General features: G+C 47.9%; 1 protein-coding gene across 1 annotated transcript in view; it reads left to right on the top strand.

Annotated features, from left to right (window-relative positions):
• Positions 1 to 617: 617 nt before the first annotated feature.
• Positions 618 to 13968, top strand: part of MEF2C (myocyte enhancer factor 2C) — a 109315-nt gene continuing 95964 nt past the window's right edge. Inside the window, exon 1 of the mRNA XM_078592465.1 lies at positions 618 to 1030. The gene's annotated coding sequence lies outside the window, so the exon portion shown is untranslated. The remainder of the gene's footprint in view (positions 1031 to 13968) is intronic.

The following is a 13968-nucleotide window of genomic DNA, read 5'->3' as shown; positions in this document are numbered from 1 at the left end:
TCGCTCTTCCCTCTCCTGGCTGAATAGCGCACAAAGACAAAGATGCCCCCGTAATAGCCGTTCATGCAACGGGATGTCAGGGCAAGAGCTGTTAGCGAGCACCTATTAAGAAGTCGGGCGCGCAACACGAGGAGGGTGGGGGGATGGGGTGGCCAACACCACGCCCGGCCGCCTTTGTCTCCCCAGTAGCGATGATTACACACGGCACCGGGTACTCATTTGAGGCTGAGTCAACCTAGGGGAAGCCCACGACCAGTTCAGATAAGCGTCACTGGCGTTGGCCGCTGAGAATCGCACACACACACACACAGACACACAGACACACACAGAGACACACACACACATAGACACACACACAGACACACACACACAGAGACACACACAGAGACACACACACACAGACACACACCACACGCGCAGTTCCCAAGAATCCCGATGTTGTGCGCGTTACGGTGCCCTGCCCGATCAGTGGCGTGCCACTCGATTCGCTACATCAACTCCCGTGCGTTTCTTCCTTTTCTCATTCTTCTTAAAGTTAATTCGCAACTCCTGGTTCCCCCCCTCCCCGTCCTCCTCCTGCTACAAACTCCTCCCTCTCCCCCTCCCCCTTCATCTGCAACAACTCCACCTCCTCCTCCTCCTCCGCTCCTTCATCCTTAGACTTGAGTAGTTCTGGATGACTGGGAATGTTGGCTTCTCTCTCTGTGTCTCTCCTCTCTGTCTGCCTCTCTCTCTCGATGACAGTCGACCCGTCGTGTTCTTTTGAAGGCACGCGCTCAACCAGAAGCTCAACGTTCTAGCTTTCAAACCTCAACGCGTTTGTCAATTTGTGAATCGCTTTTTTAAAAAAAATTGTAAGTTAATTTATTTTGTTCATTCATTGTTAGTGTGTGTGTGTTCAAGTAAATTATATCGTAAATTATTATTTTTATTACCAAACTACTGATAAAAATTCGTAAAGGGGACAAAAGTCGACGGGAAGTCGAGGCCGTGTTTGGTGAAGACAACTTCACACGGGAGTCCACAAGAGGTGAGTCCGCTCCTCGACTAACCAATCGGTCATCATTATTATTATGACTGCTACTACCAACAGAGCACGTGGTGGAGAATGCTTGCGAGTGATATTTTCTGAAACCCTGCGATGAAGAACTGCGTATATCGTCGGCGTAAGGCACCACAAACAGAGTTCACGGGGCGCCCAGCAATGTTCTTCGTTTTCTTTCGTACGGCTGCTGATGTTGACAGCAGAGCGTCGATTTAAAGCTTTCGTGACTGCAGGGATTCATCTTCTTGGTTCTTTCGGTAAAGTCACATCGAAGGGAAATAATAAAATAATAAAAAATAAAACATTATAAAATATAATTCTCACGACGTCTCGGCCACAACGCAAGCAGCCGTCCTCAGGTGAAGAACAGGTTTGTCGGAAAGACAGCGTCTGAATAATTCGTGAGAATTATTTTATCATGTTTTATTTTTATTACTTTATTATTTCCCTTCTACGTGACTTTACCGAAAGAACCAAGAAGATGAACAGAGCGTCCAATTGCAATTTCACGTGCAGGCGGTCAAGCCCAGATCACCGCGGCAGGAGCCAGCGGCCTGTCTACGATGGCGAGACAAATTGCTAATTGTATATCATCTCATCGCACCCTTTGTTGAGATATAATTCTACGGGTAGGTGTCACGGGGACACGGCGAGGTCAGGAGCAATCACCGCAACAGAGTAGTCTGTCCTCTTTGCTTCTTTCGGTAAAGTCACCGTAGCAAAATAACAAACAGATCACGACGTTTCGATCGCCACACAAGCGATCGTCCCCACACCCGAGGACGACCGCTTGTGTGGTGCGGTGTGTAGTAAACATCGCCACTGGGGAGACAAAGGCGGCCGGGCGTGGTGGTGGCCACCCACCCCCTCGTGTGCCGTGCCGGCCTTCACAGGTGCTCCGTAACCGCACTTGCCCTAACAGTTGATTAAAGGCTATACGGGAGAGCTTTGGCTTTGTGATTGTGTGACTACCCGAGTTCGATTCCCGCTCACGGCCAATCGCAGTGGAGAATATTTGAAGCGGTCCAGGGACTCCCCCAGGTCGACTCAACCTTAAAACGGGTATTTGGTGCCAGGGTGTGTTTGCGATCGAAACGTCGTGATATATTAATTTTTATTTTGTTTTATTTTTCTACACACGTGACTTTGCCGAAAGAACCAAAGAGTATGGATTCCTGCAGTTTACGAAAGCTTCAAATCAAGAGAGTTGTCTGTGCTGCTGTGTCCCGACTGCTTCGGCTGGGATCGTGTTTTCGAGCCCGCGGTAGCCGGCGACGTCGTGTCCGACGATGTGGAACCAGCGCTCGCGATGATGCGACGTGGCCACTTAAGGGGGTGTTGTCGCCTCGCGCGTTGTCAACGTCGCACGGTGTCCGTCGTTTCGCTGCGCGTGCCGCGAGCTTGTCTCGGCGACTGAAATGTTATCGGGGAAACTCGAACGCGCGGCGCACGGCTCGCAAACAGATCGGGAAGCTGCCCTCCAGCATCACCGCGAGATGCCTTGCAGTCGGATTTCTCCTCGATTTGATTGGTTTACAAATATGAAATAAAATAAAGTGGAAAAATCATCAGTTACATTTCATATGCTTGGTTCTTTCGGTAATGTCACGTAGAAGGGAAGTAATAAAATAATAAAAATAAAACATAATAAAATAAAATAAGTGAGAATTATTTTATTATGTTTTATTTTTATTATTTTATAATAAGTGAGAATTATTTTATTTTATTATGTTTTATTTTATTATTTTATTACTTCCCTTCTACGTGACATTACCGAAAGAACCAAGAAGATGAATCCCTGCAGTCACGAAAGCTTTAAATCGAAATCAGTTACATTTCTTAGCAGATATGCGATGTTGATGTTTTAGCCCAATTTTTGTTCACTTACGTACAACGAAATACAACAATACAACACTTTAGCAGGTAAAGCCCAAATAAGCTGGCCACAAATGATAGCGCATCGAAGGGGGGGGGGTATCACCACGTGGAAATGTTTATCAGCCAAATACTCTAAACGCGTGGTGTTGATTCTAAATGTGGAGGGAAAACCCGGAGGACCTGGAGAAAAGTCCACGGAAATTACAGGGAGAGAGACACGCAAACTCCAGATATTTACAGGCGTCAGGGTCGGGATCGAACCCATGACCTCTTGCAAAGCAGGGGGGATGGGGGGGGTAGTTAACATCTACTCCTTGAACATTTATAGAGCGCATTAAAGTAAACCGAGGCATTAATATTCTTAGGTTTCTTCGGTAAAGTCACGTAGGTAAAAAAATTTAATTAATAAAAGTAAAATTAAAATAAAATAAAAATCACGACGTTTCGGAGGCAACACAAGCCTCCGTCTTCAGGTGGAACCGTCACAGCACGATAGCTGTAACCGTCACAGCACGATAGCTGTATCAGCTATCGTGCTGTGACGGTTCCACCTGAAGACGGAAGCTTGTGTTGCCTCCGAAACGTCGTGATTTTTATATTTATTTTACTTTTATTAATTAGCATTTTTTTACCTACGTGACTTTACCGAAAAAACCTAAGAATATTAATCCTTGCAGTCACGAAAGCTTCAAATCTAGACTCAAGGCATTAATTTTCGCGGCCCTTGGTGAGTGTAGTGCTGCATGGAGGCTGGCCTCCTCACGCTGTTGTCGGTCATGGGGGGTTGTATGGCCATACTTCACCACGCTGGTCGGTGCGGTCTGGTGCAGCGGTGGCAGAGAGGTTGAGAGAATGATCGGTTCAAATGATAAATATCCATAATCGAAGTTTTTGGTCGGGGTTAGATCGCGTAAATATAAATGTGTCGTTAAACCCGCCACCACCCGACACAGCCAATTAGTGAGGTTTGTCACATGAACAAAACGCGCTAATTAGTTACTAGTTCAGCACACCGGTGTGTTAGAGAGTAAACCCGCGACATTTACAATTCGAGTCAATATAGTCACTGATGTTAGCAGTGGCTGGGAATCGAACTCGGTTTGTTAGCTTCACGGATGCAGTGCTCTAACTGTTGCACCACCACTCGACACCCACGGCTAACAAGTACAATATTCATATTTGATCTTCATTCGAGAGTTGTTTAAATGTCCTGAGACGATAATTTCATCATTTCAATACTGGCGGACAATCAACCTTGGCATGAACATTATGGTACGTCATTGGAACCTCATTTGCCAGTAAAAAATATGATAGTTTTTTTTAACCCTTTTATCTGGCAACAAAACTGACACCTTTTTTACAAGGAGTCATGTTTGCATAGAGTCCATAGACCACAATACCTGCAGTCATAATGTAAACAAAAAACATAACTCTGATAATGTATGCACTGTCCTTGAAGTTGATTGGTTCACACCCGAGACAGCTTTCCTTAGAGCCTAGTCTCACATGGTGTTGGACCAGATGACGCCAAAGGCGTCAAAGTTACGGATCGCTGTGAGTTGAAGAACATATACTTAACAATCCCGTCGTGCTCATGTATCAGGTTCGGATCGATACGTGAAAAAAAGTGTCAGTATCAATGCACAGGGGATCGATTGCGTTGTCCGTTTAACACAAAATTTAAAGAGACCGAGTTGGCATTTTCATTTCCAAGAGCAGACCGAACGTACACCACTGATGTTATCATCATCATCATCATCACCACTGCCGCATTTATAAGATAAACAAACATCTGTAATATGACGATGTGGATCATAAAAGAAACTCAACACATTCGTCTATAACACTGTGGCTTTTTTAATATATAATAAGGCTATGGACCTTCCTCATAGCACGTAAATAGATAGGCCAGTCGAGACAGATTGGACGATAAGGGATGGAGACTGCATTTGCGGGGGGGGGGGGCTGATGAGAATTACATGATGACCAGATTTATAAATAGGCCTATGAAAAGTTACACTAATTCAGTACTGTGGTAACTGTTGAGTAACAGACGAAGTTTTAAATCATCACAAACTAGCAGACCGCACATCCCTTTGGACGTGACCGTCCGTTCGTTTATTCACCCATCCCTCCAGCTAGCCAGCCAGCAAAACCTTTTTTTGTATGCAATCATTAATATAAAAAGTTCAATTGTTAGGGTAAGGCGCACTTCAAGCTTGCTGCCATGTGTAAATAAAGCTATATAGATCGAGTGACACACGCACACTTAACCCTACCGGATTGTAAGACGCACTCACAACATTATCACACGACAGTACTGTTAAAAATACTCCACGACTCGAGTTTCTTGGCTGGCTGCTGGCTGGGTGCCTCTCCATCACAAACAGTAACTCTGTTGATTGTTTAAGTGGCCGCTGCGGGCCGTTGCCACCGAAGCTAGCTGGCTAACTGGCTTCACGGGGTTTTTCGCGTAACAAATAAACATTGGATTGAAGCAGCGGAAGAAGTTGGGAAGATATCAGAATCATAATAGTTATTAATACTGGAGGAATCCGATGAGCTATGAAGCTCTTTTTCACATAATATGGATAGCGACACCAAAGCGGTAATACGAGTAAGGAATACAGAAGACCTGCCGCGGTTCATTTAAAATGTACTATCACTTGTCAATTAGTGCTCCTATGAATGTAACATTATTTCGCCAGTATATTCTTTAAATCCTCGAGAATATACAACGATAAACCTCACGGGACATTGTCTAGGCATTGTTGTTGTTATTACGTACAAAAAAAGGCCGAGTAATTGTGGTGCTCCGAGAACGGGGGTATTGCGAGAAGAGCACAAACACGCGGCAGCTGTTTCTGATTTTTCCGTCGCAGAACAACAACTGGGTTTCACTACTCGGTTCCTCCTTTAAAACACACGGTAACGTTTCGGGCGACGACCCTTCCGCACGCGGCAGATAATTGTTACATTTATCCGCGCGACAAACCAAAAAAGCAACCTTGGCAAGCGGAGTTTTAACAAAACGTACGTTTCATTCGTTAATTTTCAACAAAGTTTGTTTTTGTCGCCGGTGCTGCTGCTCGAGCCGAACGAACGGTGAAACACAACCCCGCACTTATTATTATTACTTTAGTTTTAAAGCCCTTTCCAAGCACCTGTTGGCGCGTGTATCGCGATGGCTTGACACACAGCACGGTGACAAAGCCCCCCCGTATAGCCTGCGCAGGCTGTTGGGGCAAGTGCTTTTCGCGAGCAGCGCCTAATGAAGAAGGCCACCACGGCGCAACGAGGGGGTGGGGGTGGCCAATACCACGCCCGGCCACCTTTGTCTCCCCAGCGGTGGTGATTACACACATCGCACCAGTTGCTCGTTTAAGGCTGAGTCGACCTTGATGAGGCCCCAGGACGCACACGCTCTTTCGTCGTCACGTGATCAATGTTGGTGACCGACGTTAGGAGTGGCCCATCACTCACGCTGTGTGTGTGGGGAGCGGTGGTGTAGCGGTTAGCGCTACGCTGCACTATGAAACCGTCGACCCAGGTTCGATTATCTAAATCGGTCCTGGGCCTCCCCTAGGTCGACTCAGCCTCAAATGAGTATCTGGTGCGGTGTGTAGTAAACATCGAGACTGGGGAGACAAAGGCGGCCGGGCATGCTGGTGGCTACCCACCCCCTCGTGTGCCGTTCCGGCCTTCACAGGTGCTCGCTAACAGCACTTGCCCCAACAGTTGATTAAAGGCTATACGGGAGATCTTTGTCTTTGTGTGTGAGAGTGTGTTTGTGATTGTGTGACTACCCGAGTTCGATTCCCGCTCACGGCCAATTATAGTGGGGAATATTTGAAGCGGTCCAGGGACTCCCCCAGGTCGACTCAACCTTAAAACGGGTATTTGGTGCCAGGGTGTGTTGCGATCGAAACGTCGTGATATATTATTTTTTATTTTGTTTTATTTTTCTACCTCCGTGACTTTACCGAAAGAACCAAAGAGTATGGATTCCTGCAGTCACGAAAGCTTCAAATAAAAAATATTTTATTTTTATATATATATTTTAAAGTGATTTATTTACCTTTTCCATACTTTGCACTCATATCGTGTTTTTGTTGTTGTTGTTGTTGTTGTATTGTTTGTTGTTGTAACGTACGTAACTAAAGCTTCTGGTCCTGCCGTGAAGAGTCGATCGGTGCCAAGCTGCCTCCACGTGTCCCCGTGCGTGTCCCTGCAGCGATGTATCTCTCCCCTCTGGTGACTCGCCGCTTGCTGATCAGTCGGATAACAGCCACGCTGATAACCTGGGTTCACGTCCGGGTTATGGGACGCACATTGGACTTGCAAATCCAGATATTTCCCCCCCGGTCCGGTTCAATCTCCATGCATGGTCGCTGAAACAATGGAAATGTTCTCTTAAAATCCGACAATATCCCCTCGCCCGCCTGTGCCCACCGAGCAGTGAAAATGGGGTAAAGTGTGCATACTCCCAACTCTACCAAGACGCCCTGGTTGGCGTGGAAGAGTAGACCAAATACCCTCTCGAGAGAGAGACTCTCTCTAGCGCTCCCTTTAGCGGAAGCTCCTATTGCCAGCAGTGTGGTGTGAGAATTGCGGGGCTGTATCCGTACATGTATACCGCATGCTGTCTGTACGTGTACACCACATGCTGTCTGTACGTGTATACCGCATGCTGTCTGTACGTGTATACAGCATGCTGTCTGTACGTGTATACAGCATGCTGTCTGTACGTGTATACCGTATGTTGTCTGTACGTGTATACCACATGCTGTCTGTACGTGTATACAGCATGCTGTCTGTACGTGTATACAGCATGCTGTCTGTACGTGTATACCACATGCTGTCTGTACGTGTATACCACATGCTGTCTGTACGTGTATACCACATGCTGTCTGTACGTGTACACCGCATGCTGTCTGTACGTGTATACCACATGCTGTCTGTACGTGTATACCACATGCTGTCTGTACGTGTATACAGCATGCTGTCTGTACGTGTATACCGCATGCTGTCTGTACGTGTATACCGCATGCTGTCTGTACGTGTATACCACATGCTGTCTGTACGTGTACACCGCATGCTGTCTGTACGTGTATACCACATGCTGTCTGTACGTGTATACCACATGCTGTCTGTACGTGTATACAGCATGCTGTCTGTACGTGTATACCGCATGCTGTCTGTACGTGTATACCGCATGCTGTCTGTACGTGTATACCACATGCTGTCTGTACGTGTACACCGCATGCTGTCTGTACGTGTATACCGCATGCTATCTGTACGTGTATACCACATGCTGTCTGTACGTGTATACCGCATGCTGTCTGTACGTGTATACCACATGCTGTCTGTACGTGTATACCACATGCTGTCTGTACGTGTATACCGCATGCTATCTGTACGTGTATACCGCATGCTGTCTGTACGTGTATACCACATGCTGTCTGTACGTGTACACCGCATGCTGTCTGTACGTGTATACCGCATGCTATCTGTACGTGTATACCACATGCTGTCTGTACGTGTATACCGCATGCTGTCTGTACGTGTATACCACATGCTGTCTGTACGTGTATACCACATGCTGTCTGTACGTGTACACCGCATGCTGTCTGTACGTGTATACAGCATGCTGTCTGTACGTGTATACCACATGCTGTCTGTACGTGTATACCGCATGCTGTCTGTACGTGTATACCGCATGCTGTCTGTACGTGTATACCGCATGCTGTTTGTACGTGTATACCGCATGCTGTTTGTACGTGTATGGGTATGGTGTGTGCTGCTCGCACAAGGTTCACTGTCAATTGGTATGTAGACCTCTGTTATTATAATCGTCTTAGCAAACCACAATTCCTCCAGTGCAGACCGGTGTGTGTGTGCGTGTTTATTAAGGAGACTGATAGCCATGCCTTCCCAGTATTGACATCACAAACGCCAATTCTTCTGTCTGTGGGCGTACTGTGTGATACATCTCTTAGATTTATTTACACAGATTTGTTTCATTACACGTACCTCCCCGCCATCCACCACCCCTCCCTCTCCCTTGGGAGACACGGTGGCGAGACGTTAATCTCCTGGTTATACAGGAGGAGGGAGGTCGTGGGTTCGATCCAGACCATGACGCCTGCTGCTGTATATTTGGAGTTTGCATGTTTTCCCCTTTGTTGATAGCGTGGATTTTTCTCCGGGTCCTCCGGTTTTCCCCTCCACATTTAGAATCAACGTCAAGTGCATAAGAGTACAGTATTTGGCCGCTGTACATTTCCACGTGATAAGCCACTTAATTTATCTGTTATTTGTGGCCTGGTCGGTTCTGAAAATAGCTTTATACCTCAGTGGGCCTCACCTGGTAAGTAAATCAATAAAATCTCACTGGCCAGTTAACCGAGACGGCAACGCTGATGACATGGGGTTCAAATCTTCATTGGGGTTTATGCTTTACGTGATTCAACTGCGTCGCATTTTACGAAGGACCGTAGCCCGAAACGTCGGCCATTATAATATTCGTCCCTTTTCAGGCCGCAATGCCAGTGACCAATGGGTTGAGTCTGTATCGGCTTTGCAGAAAATATATTCGGTTAAGTTTCGAATTTTACTCATTACTTTGGCTAATTTCATTCGTGAGAATTTATATACGTATGATTTTTTTCATTTATATACAAATATATATCGACTTACCTGCCATGTAAGGGGCCGTCCATAAATGACGTCACGCGATTTTGGACAATTTTTGACCCCCCCTCCCTCGTCACACGGCGTCACAAAAAGTCAGACCCCCCCCTCAAATATGACGTCACAAAGCTCTGCCCCCCCCCCAAAAAAATTAAACATGCTTCAAATCGCTTCAAACTATTGTCATTGTAGTGCGTATTTAATGTGGCGCTGCACTCTGATGTTGTAGGAGAAAACATTTATTAAAAAAGTATATTTGATTAAGTAGAACGTGTTGTCTAATTTATTTAAAGTTGCGCATTTTGATGTGACGTCACATTTCTCAAACACCCCCCCCCCCCCGTCGTCACACATCGTCACAAATGTCTGACCCCTCCCCCCCCCCCTAGGTGCGTGACGTCATTTATGGACGGCCCCTAAGTGAATGTTACGTGTAGCTGGGTGTGTGTAAAAGTGCGCCGCCTATTGGTGACGGTTCGGATGACGCCCACCACTCAATGCTCACCATGGACCAGGAATTTAACTCGGGTGACCCGGCTTTGTAGTGCAGTGCGCTAACCACTGCGCCACTACTCTCACTCCACAAAGAAAGCCAGCGATCACTTTTTATAATTTGATAATTGTGCACAATCACACCTAACAGTGTGCTATAAAGAAGGCCCATTGCCCGAATAGTCTATTATGACGCATTGTGATCTACGGATGAAATGCGTCTTGTACGTAGGTTGTATGTACGTTGAACTTCTTTCGCACCGTACGTAGCCAACCGTGCTAATCGGAAGTGCGTTGGAAGGACGGTACATTTTCAAAACGTTACTTTTTTTTTACGGCGCATATATATGTTTAAGACTACAATATTATTGACGAATGTGTTGGTATTTTTGGTTTTATAAATAACAGACCGTAAGCCATGCTGCCTGTGCTGGCATCGCACAGTAATTGGACCGGTCTTCTTGCCCACAATCAACAGCAACAGGGCAGTGTCCCTTACCACCAACCCCGTGACCTCACGCTACACACGCCGACTCACTCCCGGTCCACACTCCCACTCTCTCTCTCACCCACAGTCGTCCAGCCGCCCCCTTATCACTCTCTCATCGCTACTACGCCACGGTCATTACCTCTCTCGCCCAGCGCCACGCCTGCCTGCGACATTCCTCCGCCACTGTGTGCAGGTCTCGTTCTACCAGATTGACTTGTTCCTTGCATGCACAATCTTCGCGTTCGATCATCTGGGCTGCATGAAATAACACGTATCTTCCTCCTCCTTCATACTTCCACTGTTGACCTCCCTCTCATCTCCCTCCGTAGCACCCCCCCCCCCAGCAGTTCCTACAACAATTTCGTTCGGTTCAAGAATCCTGCTCGTTCCCATCTGCTACGTTGCAGTGTGTCGCTGTGTCGTATGCAAATGCCACCCATGATCACGATCGGCCAGCACCTCTATCCATTCGAATTAGGTGTCGGTTAAGGAGCCTCTCCATTCCACTCAAGAATCCATTCTTCTTTTTCGCTCGCTCTCTCTCTCTCTCGTTTTTACCGTCTCGTTGCTACCTGGGGAGGGGGGTGGTGGGGATGGAGAGGGGAGTAGGAGTGGGGGGGGGCTGTCAATGTTCCTAAATAGAGCCAATCGCACCTCCTATGACCACGGTTGACTATGTACGGCGCGAAATAAATTCAACTGAATTAAAAAAAAACAGCAGTCGATGAATTTTCTCTTCATGAATATCAACAGAAAACCTTTTTGTTTGTGGGGGGGAGGGGGGGGGCAGGGGTTATCGACTGTCATGAACGATTAATCGATGCGTCGTGAAACATGTCTATGATTTGCTGTACTGTGTTGGCCCTGAGCGGTGTTGCTTTATGCAACACCGCTTTGGGTTTTGTGTCGGTCTCTGGTCACGTGCTCAGCAACTAATGTTTGTATTTGATCTATTTGTGTTTTTTTTTTAAACGTCACTATCATGCCACAATTCCCAATGTAGCGAGAGTTTCCATTCGAGCCGCACGACTGGCCCACGCTCACGTGGAGTAAACACGAGCATTGACTCCAAGAGGATGACACAAACACAAACCAAAAACTGTCGAGTGAAGATCGGAGTTTAGGTTCGAATTGCGACGACATTTAAAAGGAAGCCACAATAAATGTGGACCAGCAAATGAGAAAGGCGCAGTGAGAGTGTTGGTTATTTATTGCCCAAGAGCTGCGGGGTGAGTGCCGTTTCCTGTCCAGCTATTTCCGCCGAGGATAGGGAAATAAGAAGACGACGGCTGCGTGTGTGTGTGGGGGGACTTGGCATGTTCGTAGGGGGTACAGCTGGTGGTGCATCTACCGCTCATCTCAAGTCAGCCAACCCATGGCACCTCCTGCGTCTGTCCCGAGACCTCCTGGTCAGCAGCGAGCCTTCGACACTTCACGCGACAGCCTCAAAGTGCACCTGGCCTGGCACAGACGCGGTAGTGTAGCGTAAGGCGCGTATGCCGAACTTCTTTCGCACCGTACGTAGCCCTACGGTGCCAATCGGAAGTGCGGGAAACCTGGCAGGCCGAGTTCGATCCGCGCTCACGGCCAAAGTCAGCGACGGATATCTGAACCGGTCCCGGTGATGGGTAAACATCGGCACGACAGGGAGACAAAGGCGGCCGAGCGTGGTGTGTCGTGCCGGCCTTCATAGGTGCTACTCGCTAACAGCACTTGCACCAACAGTTTTTTTTAAGGCTATACGTGTGATCTTTGTCTTTGGCACGAGGAAGCCGGGGCTGATGCGATGCCGTCCAATTGGCGATGTTTACCCATAGCGTCAAGTACCCAATTTGAGGTTGAGTCGACCTCGGGGAGGCCCAGGACCGGTTCAGATAATCGTCACCTGGTGGCGGTTAGTGGGAATCGAACTCGGGTGGCCGGGCTTGGAGCGCAGTGCGCTAACCAGCACCAACCAGCACTACCACCAGCCACCCATCAGACACCACAATTCTCAACCAACTCTCCCACACACACCACACACACACCCACTTGTAATATGCGGTGACATCACCCCGCACTCTCGCCACGCGAGAAAGTTTCTCATCCTTTCATCAAAGAGTCCGAGGTATTTTTGTTTAAGGAAGCTGAACGCTCATCCACCACGCCTTTTAAAGGTCACAGCTTGCCATGGTGACTCGGGGTCATTTAAGCGGGGGGTCATTTCGGGTGAGGTGGTATAGTTGAGGACTCGGCTTTTATGGCTCGGGGCGGATAAAGTTAAGAGAGCGTTGGTTAAAAACTGCGTTTGTTTGTGAACAGATGAGGCTTAGGACCACCGTATAAGGTTATTTAGGGTTGAGGTTTAGGGCCAGAGTTATAGGGCCGCCGAGGAAGTCGATATGGCTAAACCGCTTGCGACTGTTTTTTTTATCCCGTGACGAACGTTTTGCAAACCTCTTTCGCATGACATCGCAATGTTCTTCAACGCGAGATTACATATGTTGTCGAATGTTGTGGCCACTGATGTCAGCCGTGGGACGGTGCACTAGGGCGGTGGTGCGGCTATTCCCAGGCCCGGTCGCCTTTGTCTCCCCGGTTCTGTTGTTTGTACACGACTACTCGTTTGAGACTGATTCGAGCAAGCCCAGGATCGATTCCGATATTTGTCACTGATGTTGGCCGTGAGCCGGGAATCGCAGTGCGCTACTAACCACCACACTACTGCTCTCCAACACACAGATACAAAGATCCCCCGTGTAGCCTTAACAGACTATGGGGGCAAGTGCTGTTAGCAAATAGCACCTATGAAGGCCAGAACGGTACACGAGGGGGTGGTCAGGAGCACGCCCGACCGCCTTTGTCTCCCCAATTACGATGTTTACACACCGCACCAGGTACTCATGTTGAGGCTGAGTCGACCTAGGAGAGGCCCAGGACAGGTTCAGATAATCGTCACCGGTGTTGGCCGTGCAAGCGGGAATCAAACTCGGATCGCCGGGTTCGGAGCGCAGCGCGCTAACGGATGCACTACCGCTCCCTACAACAACACGCACATAAACTCTCGCAAAGGCATCCACCAACACACGCAAACAGACACACACACACAGCGACATACACACGCAGGCTCCTGTCACTCTGTGGGCGAGCTGAACGCAGGCACTGCGATCAAAGCGACAATGGTTCCAGCTCACTCCCAAATCTCCCACGTGCGTCAGTGAGCAGTAATGGCACCAATGGGCACCTGCTTTGGACAATCACAAGCTATTGTGTCTCTGCGTTGTGAGCGGAGTCGGCACTGTGTGTGACATTCTGATGGGATTTAAACAAGGGGGGTGAGAATGCACGTGAAGAAAGGCCATTATATAAGTGTCCGGCATGGGTGCATAAA

This window comes from Lampetra planeri, chromosome 3 (genome assembly GCF_965212315.1).
Source record: "Lampetra planeri chromosome 3, kcLamPlan1.2.h2, whole genome shotgun sequence".
NCBI lineage: Eukaryota > Metazoa > Chordata > Hyperoartia > Petromyzontiformes > Petromyzontidae > Lampetra > Lampetra planeri.
This window is presented reverse-complemented; position numbering and strand designations above follow the sequence as displayed.